Genomic DNA, 13,797 nt, shown 5'->3' on the forward strand with positions numbered 1-13,797 from the left:
TTGAGATCAGCTGCCCTTGTGACAGAAGGCTACAGAAATCCTTTCACGACCAGCTGAGCCTTGTAGGGCAAGAGCAGACGTCAGCACCCTTCTCCTCCCTCCGCAGATGTGACATCAGGTCTCCGGGGGACAGCGCGAACACGCGGGAGTCTGTTCTCTCCACCAGCCCCAGCGAACGGATTAAGAGAGGCGGAGAAGGAGTCAGTACATTGGCAAGCAGCGTGAGCCGATGGTGATGCAAGTTAAAACCCAGCATGGGAGCCAGCGGAGCGACAGACATCCCTGGAAGCGTCAAATATTGACCTTCTCCTGCAACACTTGGGGGTGGGGGGGAATCTGCGCACCGTTCACCCACAAGTAGAAGTTTCTGCCCTCCCTAGCCAAATGCTACCTTCAGCAACCTCAGGGACAGTCTCCAGCAGATGCCCCCGGGACATAAAAAGCAATCAGGACTCGTGGTAGAGGGGATCTCTTTTATTAAACCAACTAGATTTTTGCAACAACAACAACAAAAATTCTTTAATGGCACCTTTAACTCTCTTATGAAACGTGCACTTTCATTTCTATTCAGGAGAGCTTTTACAATCTTTTCTCCTATGCCTGATGAAGGGTGCGCGCGCCTGAAAGCTCGCCATTAAAAGATTGTTTTTTTGTGCCAAAATCTAGTCGGTCTAATAAAAGATATCCCCTCTAGCTTGAGTCCCAGTTGCTTTTTCCTCTAGACCAATACAGCTACAACATGGCAGGTACTTAAGGCTTGCAACCCCCCACCACGCGCCCCTCCACGAGCTGGTCCGGCGGCTTGCTCAGGGGCTCTCTCATCGCTCCCGCCGGCTCGTGCGGTAGCAGATCTGGCTCAGCCCTGCGCTCAGTTTGGGCGTTACACGTGCTAAAGGAACTGGAAGTGGCTCGCGTCTTCTCTCCGATTCCACATAAGTTGAGCCTCAAGGACGATGACGATGGAGATCATTTACAGACGGCTCGGCTGTGTTGGCAGCAATGACTCTTACCTCCTGCTAACAGTAGGTATCACTCTCCCCAAGCACCCCTTTCTCAGGCCGCCGCGCTCGCTGCAGACGTCTAGTGTACAACACAGGACAGAAACAAGCTTCCACGTGACGGTGGCTTTTCCACTTCGTAAGTGGCCGTCCCTACGTTACTGCTGTACCCCACGGCGAGAACCAAAACAGCACAGGAGGAGAGAGGATATTTGGTTCTTGGAATATTGCTAAAGTGGCCTTGACAAAGCCATTTCCTCCCCACTCTTGGCATCTTGCTAGAACAGCATGATAATAATCACTAACTGGCAAATAAAGCTGGAATTAAGCTCACAATCCCCATAAAAAAAAGAGAGAGGGGAAGCAGCCGCCTTTGGCAGGAGCCTGGAAAAGCTTTCAAACGCGAGAGAAATCCCATCCTTAACGAGATCCGTTTACAACGTCAGATTACAGGCAAAGTAAACTCATATTTCTAAAATAGATTAGCAACGATCTTTGCAAATCTAATTTTGCAAACAAGAAAGGTCTCTGCACGAACGTCAAGCTTATTTGTCCAACGCTGGTACAAGAGCAAAAGGCAAATTCGCAAGCTATTTTCTTCCACGTCCGCGTTCGCTGTTTTGCTGGCGGTCCCCCAGTACGAAAGGCCGGTGACAGCTCTCAGAAAATCTTGAAAAGCCTCCTCGGGAACAATCTGCCTGCATCACTGTACAGTATACCACCGCTCTTTGCCATACAACTTTCTCAAGATTTTTAACCAAGACGTTTGAGACCGCAGATAGATTTAAGAGTCTGCATCGTTTTGGAACAAAGTTTGCCTGTTCCCCGACAGCTGGTACCACAGCAAGCCACGACAGGAGGATGCCACAGACCAAGACCAGATGTTGTATGGCAGGAATCAGCATCAAGATCTGCAGTGCCTGTTGCTTAGGTAGATTCAAAAGCATCTGGACATATCAAGTCTCCCGTGCCGCCAGCATGCCTTAACCACGACAGCTTATCCAGCTTTGGGTGGCCCGTGGACGGCTTGTCGGATGGATAATTAGTCTGCTTGATTACAGAAAGAAGACTGATGCATAGCACACCTGGATAAGTAAGGCCCAAAGTTTGTTTAAAGTTGCCCAATTAGTAAATGCCTGGCCCCGGCACTAGGTAAACTCTGATGAAGTGCGATTTGCATGTCGATACCGCCATGCGTAACCCAGAAGGAAAGAGAAACAAAGAAGTATTTCAGGAGCTGATGCAGCCATCAAGAGGATTATGATGGACAATGTGCACGGGTCTCCATTTTCCAAACGCTTTTAAAACACTCTCCGTGAACGGTTAAAAATCACTCTTTCTATTCCAGGTCCCCATGCTTATTGAACAGAGCCAGCAGAAAAAAGGGGGGGCAGAGCAGAGAAACTGCAGGGGGTCGCCATTCAGAAGTAGTTCAAAAAAAGATCACAAATGCCAGGCTGACCAGCTTGGACTCTGTGCTCATCTTTTTAGAGCATTAAACGAGGCCCAAGGATACAATCTAATCCAGGGTGGGCAAAATGCGGCCCGGGGGCCAGATGCAGCCCACCAGGCCTTTCTATCCGGCCCACGGGGCCCCTAAAAAATGTAGAAAATTAATATTTATCTGCCCCGGCTGCCTACCATGCAACCCTCGATGGCTTGTCAAACTCAGTAAGCGGCCCTATGCTCAAAATAATTGCTCACCCCGGGTAATCGCAGGGTGGGACTTGGCTAGCGGCTCGTCCCCTCCCTTATTTTCATCAGATACCGCAGGACAAAACAGATTTCTTGCTAGAAATCTGACTAAGACCTGAACCACCCGCCCCAGAGAGTCTCATTTCCTGTGTCTGGTATACCGAGAGCTCGCGCTTCAGTCCTTCGCCCATCCTATCCGCGGACAACGGTGCCAAGGATGACTCTGCGCAGTGTCACTAACTGCAAAATAAAGTTACCTAATATAGGGAAGTCCCACGAGAAGAGAGGAATGCAACAGTCTTTTGCTTCTGAGACAGTTCATAGCTTTTTGGGTGGGTGCGTGGGGATTTTTAGTACTCCAGAAGCTAAAACTCCCGGCAAGATACTTGGAGGTTCAAGTTCTTTCTAAACCAGCACCGGGATGTGGAGGGTTAAGTTCAAAAAGGCGCTGAACTTTAATACTCCGGTCTTCCTTGGCCGCACCCTCGGCTCACGCTGTTGTGAGACTGTCAACAAGTTTCCTACAGTCGGGGTGGTTCGCTGGGTTAAGATTCAACACGATTTCCTGTTCCCCCTCCCCTCCTCTCCCCTCCCACCTCCGCGGCCCCAACCCCAGCCCTCTCCAGCAGCTCCCTTCCTGGTGGCAGAAACAATCCAGCCCTTTTCAGTGCCAGCTCAACTTCCCTCTGAAAACAGAAGCACTTTTTTCTCTGTTAAACAGGAACCACAATGGTCAATGCAAGGAGTGGCTTTGGCAGCCGACAGCTCCCATTTCACCTGCAAAGTAACAGCCTGCGCAGTACTATCCAAGCAACCTTCTCCAGCTGTTATTTCCTGCAGGGAGTAGGAAGCGGTTCCTCTCAAGCTACAGCTAAACCACAGCAAACTCCATTTTTTTTTTTTTTAAAGCTTTAAATGCAGTGACAGGGGAGTCACTCGGGTCATATGTTACAACTTGGAGCGAGTCTCTGTTCTGCTATCAGTTAATCAGCTTTTCCCATCTGCCAGTGAACTGGGCTACAAGGCAGCTCCATGCTCACCTGCGCCAGGTGCTGCTGATCCGGACTTGGCCTCTCCAAGACAGCTCCACTAGACTAGCTTAAGGTGTGCATCCCCGGACATACTGCACTAGGAGAAGCCCAGCACATCCCTAACCCGTTCCCCAGGCTGCGAGAGAGCAATGCAGCTCCCCGCGTCCCGGCAGGGCCAGCCGGAGCCACAGCTACCGAACAAAGGCAGATTCTTTATGGTATCGCTTCAGCTCTCAAGGGACTGTCCCCTCCAGTGCACAGGCAACGAACAATGCCTGGATAAATTATATTCCGATTGTGTATTCACCTGCTGCAGCTCGCATATTTTATGCCGATCTGAAGCAGCAAGTCATTCCTTGTCCTCCATGAACCGCAAATTGTGTGTGCCCCACAGGGCTGTGCAAAAAGAAATTACTTCTGCAAACCCACAGGCTACTCTTCCCAAGTAGGTGCGCCCCATGACTAACGTTTGGCAAACCACCAGCTCCATCGCCATTAGCATGCTGCTGGCACGGAGCTGCTGCTGCGTTTGTAAGAGGACTTGCTCTGCCCACACTAGCAAGCGTGAGGCCTTCTCGGCCCCACGGCACGGTCCCCATAGCTCATCACCCTCTGCACGTCCCCATCGCGCGGCTGCCTGCTCCGGGAGAGAGTCAATTATGAAGGACACCTGTTAACGGACTGATCTGCAAGGAACCATCTCATCCTTAATCAGCTCCTACATGCGCTATATTTAGGAAGACGCTGTGCATCTACTTCAAATTGAATTGGTGCAGCACCTCCAGAGCGCATATCGACAGGGAAATATGAGAGTCGGCTGCTTTTTTCCAGAAGGACGTCAGGAAATCAATCTCTTCGCAGGACAGAACGGGCACCCTATGGATTGAGCCGCTCAACTACAGTCAGGATGAGTTAGTCGAACCAGATTAAACACACGCGCAGCTAGAATCACGCCGAATTAATTCAAACCGATTAAACACGCATGCCCCCCCACCCCATACCCATTTCTTCTACAATCCCAGCCATGGACACACTTTCTAGAGGTTGTTTTAAAACATAATTGGCATTGCAGCAGCAGGAGTGCACAAAGGTCCGTCTTCGCACAAAAGGAGCAAGGAACGCGGAGTCCAACGTGAGCAGCAATCTTCTTGGAGACGAACGTGGCAAGCCCTGCCAGCTGACCTCAATCTACTCGGATCATCTGTTTGAGAGAAACTGGGGGCGGAATAGCTACACTTTTATATACCGTGATCAAAACAACCCGACGTACGCTCAACATGTTGTACTATCATATCCCACTCTCCCAACACACATTCCCTCCGCCCTGGGGAACGCGTGGCTGAAGAGTCCAAAACGCGGGGCGCTAAAAGCCGACCTGGTGAAAGGAGGATGGAATAAAGCAGATGAATTCTGCCTAAATCCAAAAGAAATTAGCAATCCCTAGCGGCAAGGGAACAAAAAGTCTACCAGCTGCTTAGCACTTAAAGGAAGCTCTTGCAAAGAGGAGTCATATCTCATTTAAAATTTTCTAGAAAAAAATGTCTTATGGGGAAAAAGTTCCACAAAGTGCAAAAGGAAGGAAGCAAATGAATTGTAATGCAACTGCCCCCCCAAACCCCATCTACCTCGGCTGTGGAGAGAAGGGGAACCCCGCGTGCAATGCATCTGGAAGAATCCAAGCAGATGAAAGCAGGCGCAGAATGAAACCCCATTTCATGACATGAGCAATTAGCAACACGTTCGTCCAGTCAAGGAGATCAAGAAATTATTAAAATAAAACAGCCACGCTTCAAAGTTACTCTGGTTTTCTTTCCCAAAGAAAAGCTACACCAGGAAATGAACCCCCCGCCCCGAATGTACTCACCTGCACATGACAAAGGAACAGATCTCCACGATGGTGGCACACGTGTCTGAAGCCCCCCGAGCCCCTCCTCGCAAAGGCTTTACAGCAGAGACAAAAGGCTGGGTCCGCCAATCCTCGAATGTCTCCATCCAGTAGGCAGGAGGGAGGACGATCCCTGAATATGCAACTATAGCGCGCACAGTGAGCAGACCCCGGCATATCTGCGGTGGTCCCAGGTGGACAAGCGGGTTTTGTTCCATTCAAATCAAGGCAGCTCCTATCTGCCCTTTAGGGCCCGAGATGAAAAGCCGAACGGTGTGCCCTGACCCCTGCCCAACGCCGCTCTCATTTCTGAGGAGCTGCCTCGCCCCGTCCGCCTTTGTTACACAGGAACGAGCACGTCCACCAGCAAAACCTGCCGGCTTCATGACGACGAGACCTGCAGAAACTTCTTTCTTGCTAGATGCGCACCAATGCCACGCACACACGGGTTTAAAATACCAGGTCCTTGCTGCAAACAACCGTCTCTGCATGCCATGGTTTCGGCATCCCGCATCCGTGTTCTCTTACGGAAGATTAAAGCACGGCCCCCCTCCAAAACCAGCTGTGCCTTGGATGTTCGTACAGTGCTGCAAAGCACGCTCTCCGAGCCTGCCACTTGTGCCACTGCCTACGGACAGAGTGCAACAAAGCCTGCTCGCAGGGGTGCACCAGAAACTGCGCTGCCCTCCAAAGCAAAGGGGAAGGGGAGATAAATGGGGGGAAATAGAAGTGTTTCATAGAAAATGAGGGTTGGAAGGAGGTCACAATTGGTCCAACTGGACCATCCCCAACTACATCATCCCAGCCAAGGCTGCCAAGGCGGCGCGTTAAAAACCTCCAAGGACGGAGAGTCCACCACCTCTCTAGATAACCCGTCCCAGTGCTTCGCCACCCTTCTCGTGAGAAAGTTTTTCCCAATATCCAACCTCAACCTCCTTTCATACCGCCCCGTTTTGCTGAGAGCATCGTGACTTGGCCAGACCGACAGGTTTGGGAGGTTAAAGCGATGCAGGGAGACACCTGTCCTGGCAAAATAAACAGCTGTGGAAACGGGTCGTGAAATATTAAACAGCACGACAGATTGGCAAGCTGGAAGCGCGTGGAAAGAAGGAGAAGTGATTGGATGCATCCCTTTCTTTCCAGGTTGCGCTCTGCGTTTTGATGGCGACCCCAAGGGGAAACAGCATGCTCGGAGCTAGGCACCACCGGGCTCTTTTCTAGTATAAAAAACGCCAAATAAAGAAACAGTCTTGAGTTTTTAAAGACCTCTGAAAGGGGGCAATCAAATGAAGTTGCTACACACACAGTTAAGATTGAAGTCACTATACACGCATCCCAGAAGAAGAGCTTTGAACTCCTCATGATCCTACATTAAAAACACATTTGAAACCCCAAAACTACAGTCCGCATCACAGGCACCGACTCGCTGCAAAACGGCACAATTTTGCACTTCCCGGTCCCACATTCACGGTGCACAAGATGTGTCGATTAAAACAGGAGGGCGGATGACCGGGCTGCATGTTTGCAAAACCGCCCGCTCCTTTCAGTCCCGTTCCCACTAGTTCAGGTCGTCTCACATAACCAGGAATTTGGAGCAATTTACAGCAACCAAAACCAAACCGCGTGGACCTGCTGGGCCACAAGGGTGAGACCGGCACTCAACCTAGCGACACGCTTTCATTTCCAGGCTGATGCTATTTTCTTTCCAAATCTAGGTCCCAAAGAGCTCGCTGTCTTTGCCTAGCTTCAGCATCTTCTCCTGCCCCCCACCTGCCTTCTACCACTGCAAAAAACCCCACCAAGATAAGCAATAAGGACTCATGGTAGAGGGGATCTCTTTTATTAGACCAACTAGATTTTTGCAAAAAAAAATTCTTTAATTGCAAGCTTTTGGGCACAAACACCCTTCTTCAGGCATAGGAGAAAAGATATCACCTCTACTACGAGTCCCGATTGATTTTGCCTCTAGACCAATACGGCTCCAATCTGGATATCACCAAGATAACGTCACACAGTGAACCCTCGTCTCCACCCCTCCACTCGACACGGCCTTACCTCTCCTCAAGCAGAAAACGTGGCTATTGCCAAAAGATCTGCTCCGTTTCACTTCGTGGTCCTAACAGGTCTAGCTGGTTTTTAAACCTTACCTGTCGAAAAGACGCCCCCTTTCATCAGAAGACACTGGCTTTCAAGTTCGGAAACAATAGGAAGCCTATGGGTGAAGATTACCGGCAGAACTCCATATCCGATCCAATGATGGGAATGACGACAGTGTTTAATCTGGATTAGCTGACAATTAAATCTGTCTGATTCTATTAGCCGAACACAAAGTGCTCTGCAGAATGCCACCACGGGGGCACACAAGACTCATAGGTTACAGGAAGAATGGTTTGCCAACGTTTTGTTCTGGATGCACTATCGTGATAAAGCTGGCAGAAAGGAGCCGTGAGCCCCCTTGCAAAATGACCCTCCCTCCCCTTGGGTCAGCCGCTTCTCCGGGACAGACTTTCCCCATTGACGCTTGCCCTTAAAACATCCCGGCAAACGCACGTGGCCGACACCAAAAGGCGAGGAGAGGTCCCACGTTTAGGATCCGGCTTATAAGCACAACGCTACAACTCGTGGCGAAGCGATCGTCTTCGCTACCCTGTGCCAAGGGGGATTCTAAAAAGCTATCCTCCTAAAGCTTTCCCACGCAGAGAGTGATATAGTAGCCATCAAGCTAACATTTGTGTTTGGTCAAGGGGTTGTACTGCTGCAGACATCGCCTCTCTCCTCTTTGGTAACCCACAAAGTGAAAACGCCCCTCCATGGCCACCGAAAGACAAATTCCCCTTGAACCAGCATGCTGCAGGATTCGACCCGGCAGCCACCCCCGCTGGCAGAGCAACTACGCCTTGCAATGGCCGAGTGACACGTGCCGAGGGGCATTTGCCTTGTTTTAGAGGGAGAGCGCCGGATAACAAGGACACGTTGAGAAAGGATTAATGCACGTGGCAGGGGGGGAAAAGCAACCGACCCAAACCAGGCAAGGACGAGCTCCCAGAGCAGAGCGAGCCAGAATGGACAAAAAGCCCTGCAGGGCTTTTTATATTTGAAATAAACCTCCCAACAACTCGTCTATATATTTAAAAATAGATTTTAAGCCCTCTGAACGGGGTAAGTTAAAATAGCTTTTGAAGAACATGAGCTGGACGTCAATTCTGCACGCCGATTATTCCCTCTAGACTAATGGAAAGGAGAGGGCTATAAAAGAGGCTTGGCAACCACCTGACCGGGACGGGAAAAGGTATTGAAGTATGACGAACAACAGCACGCAGCCCGCCGGGTGCTCGCAGTCGCGGCTCCAGGACAGAAGCTGGAGGAAGTGCTGCTTGCGCCCGGCCCTGATTCACCGACTGACAACCCGGCCCTTTCAGCACAGAGATTTTGGAAAAGTCCATCCTTTCACAATCCCACTCGTTAGTTTTTCCCACCCCTAAAGAGGCATGAAAATAAAGCGCATCAGGCACAACCCAAGACCGCTCCCATTTCACAGCCTTTTCCAGTTTTCACCTGTAAATCATCTGGAAGTCTTGAAAGGCTGGAAAAGCTGCAGTTTTTTTGCAAACCAGGCTCTTTCGAGTTCAGCCTCCAACGTGTCTCTGTTGGAAGGGGCGTACGAGGCAGCGGTCTCCTTAACTAAGTTTCCTGGTTTGTGGTTCAACACTTAACAGTTGGCCTGAATTTCCTTTTTTTTTTTTCTTCTTCTTTTTTTAAATACAAACAACAGTTTGTAAAGGTTTTTCATACAAAGAATTTGAACGAGCTTGGACCAAAGACAGCAGCGAGCTATTGGAGCCATTTCAAATCTCGAGCATATTTAAGATTAGCTGAATGCACGGAGCCCGATCCAGATAAAGAAGATCTGGCTTGGACTCCACCTTGAAAAAAACCCAGCGGGGGCTTGCCACGCTCCTGGCTAAAAACCTGCTCCCTCTGTGCACAGACAAGGCCTCTGCAGAGAACAGGACCGCTGGGCATTCATAGCATCTTTATATTAACCAAAATGAAAATTGCTATTTGACTCGGCACCTTTTCCAGACCACGCTCTTATCTAGAGTCATATAGTTTCTTCGGGGGACAACCACTGCAGAGCTGCGCAATGCGAGGACGTAACGCCCGACGCTCGCTGGGCCTCCAAGACATGCAAATTTCCCAAGCTCAACTCCTCTACGTGACTTCTGCTTTCAGAAAGAGCTTCGAAAAGAAACGTGGACTGTTATGCGTGGTCTACTCCCTCCGTGCTACCCGGTAGCAGCAGGGAGGGGCCGGGAAGGCAAAATGCTCATGGGACGGCGGTAAACCCCAGAGCGGCAAGGTGAACTTGGGGGCTGGCAGACAGGAGTTCAAAACAGCGTATAAGCGCACGTGTAACGCACGTACCTCCCGCTGGATTGCCACACACGTGGCCAAGGACAAAATGTGGCCCTCTCCGTTTACCAAGCAGAGGACGGATGCAGAAGAAAGAGTGGGCCACGTTCAGCCCTGCCAGCAGCCCTCTAATGAGTTTAGCTCGTGGCCCAGGGCAGACCAGGAGTAGCAGCACGGGGATGCAGTCGGGCACAGAGACAGCAGCAACTTCTGGTTGCTCCTGCCATCACGATGGCCACCGCTTTTTCCACACCCCCATCCCAAATCGGTGCCCGTCACAGCTACCCCATTCACCCTGCCCAGGACCATTACTTCCAGCTACGTTTCCCCGCTTTCATTTCTTGGGGGGTTTTGCTCCTTTCACGGAGGAGATCCAAAGAAAGACGATAGCCTGTGCTGCCGAGGCGATGGGCTCAGAGGACTACCGGGAGGCAAACGCCAGATCAGAAAGCACAGAGATTACGGACAACGCGCACCAGGAAGTCTCAAGTCCAAAACACTCTGCCAAACATCTGGTGCCACCCAAATGTTCAGAGCTCTTGCCAGCGATTATACAAGTCAAATAGTAACTCAGCAGCTGAACGGTGCTTCCCGCTTCCAGGCACTTGTTCCAACACCAGTTAGTCGGGTGTCAACCCCTCTGCCCAGGTGAGGAAACCTCGAGTAGGCCAAGCATTTCAGCCACCTGGAGCAAACCTTTGTGTTCAGCTTAGGGGCATCCACTGCTGCCAATTTGCTGCCATGCATTTCATGCAAAGGCTCCCAGCACCCTACTGAAACCCTACAACACGCATGAGTATCCCACCAGTAGCAGGGATCCGGTACAAACTGAATCAATCCCCTTCTGGCCCCAAGGAGAGGGGGAGAGCTCCTCCTCGCAGCTGCCCTCACCTGAGGATGCCCCGACCGCTGCAAACTCTTCCTCCGCTCTTCTTGCGGCCACCATTTTTGGGTCACCCGCCCCCACAGCCTGCCTCTTTCCCAAACAGCAACGTGGTGAAATCATCCTGCTTCTCGGCAGCTTGACTGCTGCTTCCCACAGGGTTGCGAGCAGCAGCGACAAGGCACTCCTGCGACTTCCCCTCCGCGGCAGGGGGTGCGCTGCATGCCCACGGAGGTGGCACGATGCAGCCCCCTTTGGAGAGCATCTTCACAACCCAAAGGGCAAGGAGGGAAAAAATACGACAAGCTGAAATTCTGCCTTTGCTGCCCCCAACTCCTTCCAAACGCATGGCGGGAAGCTTCCCACTCGCTCCTGGGGAGTGGACAAGTGGCTATTTCAAGCCCTGCACAAAGTACAGACTAGGTAAGCTCTGGACACTGGCCAGCACCACGGCTCAACAGGATAACTAACCGCTGTGCGAATGGGGCGACTTCTGGCCTCAACTCCCCAGCGTGGCTTGAAGTGACAAATCCACGATCTGATTTGCACTTGAAGGGGCAGAAGGCTGCGGTCTCCAGCAGGAAGGAAGGGGGGTAATTCAGCACCTTTGGAGAGCTAGGGAATCAGACTTGATGGACGAACAACTGAGGCACAGACCCAGCGATCTGAGCACGGTCACAGAGGAAGGCGACAAAGCAGGGAATTGAACCCGGGTCACAAGCCACTGTGCAATCCTTCCAGCTGGACCTAGGCTGGGATACATCGGTGCACGTACTCGGCCTCCCGAGCCGAAGAGGAGGACTAGCTCCTGGAGGACAAGGCAGCCCAGGTTATCCGATGACACAAATGGACAAGCAATAGCTGCGCCATCAAGGAGTAAGAAGCTTTACGAAAGGAAGATGACAGGGTGCGTTTGAACTGCTTTCAAACGTACCACAAGCCACACACGTGTGCATCAAGACACGGAGCACCACCGAGCCACTGCCACGCAGGGGGCACGAGAAGGCTCCACACACAAAGTACTATATTTAAATACATTTACCAGCTACAACGTGTGGTGTTTTCACACGACCGACATCCCAGAATAGTTGGACTGTATTTAACACTGGAGAGTCAAACAGCACCAGATTATTCGCTCCAGCGATTTTGCTGCCGATTTAAGCCCCAATCCTGAAAAAATATTTTGCCACCGGCTCGGAGGGGACAATTCCCAACGCACGGAGTCAGAAACACGGGCGAGCCTCCGCAGGACCCGGCCCGTTCACCGCCACCATTTCAACACCACGACGAGTCGAAAACCAACGTGATAAACGCACGCAACGACTTGCTAGAAGGACCTCAACTTTCTTGATATTTAACTGGACCGAGCGCGTATAAAGTTCCCAACCGTCTTCCCCAGGCCAGCTCTTCTACTAGTAAAAATCATCCTGGTTGTTCTCCCACCTCAATTTTGCAAGATACCTCCAGCAACAAGCAAATCCCAAAGGTTTCACCACGAAGGATCGACCTCGGGCAAGTCCCCTGCATCAAACCAGCAATTCTCATCATTCGCAAGGAGCACCAACACAGCCAGGACGAAGGGGAAAAAATGAACCCAATGCTAGAATAACTCCACATTTCTCCTGTTTTCAGCAGAGATCACCAGAGCCAGCACGGGCCTAGCACCAAGGTTAACGCTCGTCACCTCCCCAAACCATCCTCTGGCACAGCCCGAGGGAGCAACCCGGAGAGGAAACCCACCGTCACCCCCGAGCCGCGCACCCCTCCCTCTCGTGCCTCCCCTCCGTGGGGGCTTTGGTTTCCCGTTTCTGCACCACGGCCTGAAACGTGCCCAGAAGGGGATGAAGGAACCAGGCTCCCTCTCGCTGCCTGCAAAACCCCCACCAGGAAAAAGGAAATATATATATATTTTTTTTAAATGACATTTATCCACAGCCCTGCCCCGTGCCCCGGCACCGCTCCGGGGGCGCCCCGCGCGCAGAAGAGCTGCGCCCCTCTTTCTGCCCCGACCCTCCTTCGCACCGCCCGGCCGGGCCAGATCACCCCTGCACCCCCCCCCCCGCAGCTCCCACCCCCTTACTGCCCCAGCCCTCCTGATACCCACCTCTGCCCCCCCCTCTGCCCCCACCCTCCAGACACCCCTGCTGCTCCCACCCCCTAGGTACCCTGATACCCCCTGCATCCCCCCACCTAAGTGCCCCTCTGCCCCCCCACACCCTCCCAAATGCCCCTATATCCCCCTGCACCCCCATCTAGATGCCCTTATACCCCCTATACCCCCCAGGTGCCCCATTTCCCCCTGGATCTAAATACCCCTTTACCCCCTGCGCCCCCCCCAGATGCCCCTGCACCCCCCCACCCCCCAGATCTAAATACCCCTATACCCCCTGCACCCCTAGTGCCCCTTTGCCCCCCACAAAGATGCCCCTGCCCCCCCACAAATGCCCCTTTCCCCCTCATCAATTACCTAGTCAATTACCCCAGTCCCCAGCCAAGTCCCCGCCCCTCCTTACTGCCCCCCCGCACAGACACCCCGGCCCAGCGCCCCCACACGCCCCTCGCCTCTGCCCCCCCGCCCTTACCGCCGGGCCGCGCCGCGCCGCGCCGAGCCGAGCCGAGCCGAGCCGCCGCCTCAGCCCCCTGCCTTTGCGGGCGCAACGCAACGTGCTGCCGAGCCCCAGCCGGGGACGGGGGGAGCCCCTGCGGCGCGACTGGCAGCTGTTGCTAGCCAATCCGCGCGCCGCACCGCGGCGGGAGGCGGGCACGGCGCAGCCGGCAGGTTAGGATGCGCCGGGCCGAGCGGGGCCTCTAGCTAGCAGGGAGCGGGGAGGGGCGGGCACGGGCGAGCGACAAGGCAGCGGACCAATCAGAGTGCGGATCGTCAGAGTTATT

General features: G+C 52.6%; 1 protein-coding gene across 2 annotated transcripts in view; it reads right to left on the bottom strand.

The window, feature by feature from the left end:
* GNG7 (G protein subunit gamma 7) overlaps positions 1 to 13,570 on the bottom strand; it is a 104,174-nt gene extending 90,604 nt beyond the window's left edge. For both annotated transcript variants that reach the window (XM_006272111.4, XM_006272109.4), the window contains exon 1: positions 13,488 to 13,570. The gene's annotated coding sequence lies outside the window, so the exon portion shown is untranslated. The remainder of the gene's footprint in view (positions 1 to 13,487) is intronic.
* Positions 13,571 to 13,797: the final 227 nt, after the last annotated feature.

This window comes from Alligator mississippiensis, chromosome 16 (genome assembly GCF_030867095.1).
Source record: "Alligator mississippiensis isolate rAllMis1 chromosome 16, rAllMis1, whole genome shotgun sequence".
NCBI classification, from domain to species: Eukaryota; Metazoa; Chordata; order Crocodylia; family Alligatoridae; genus Alligator; species Alligator mississippiensis.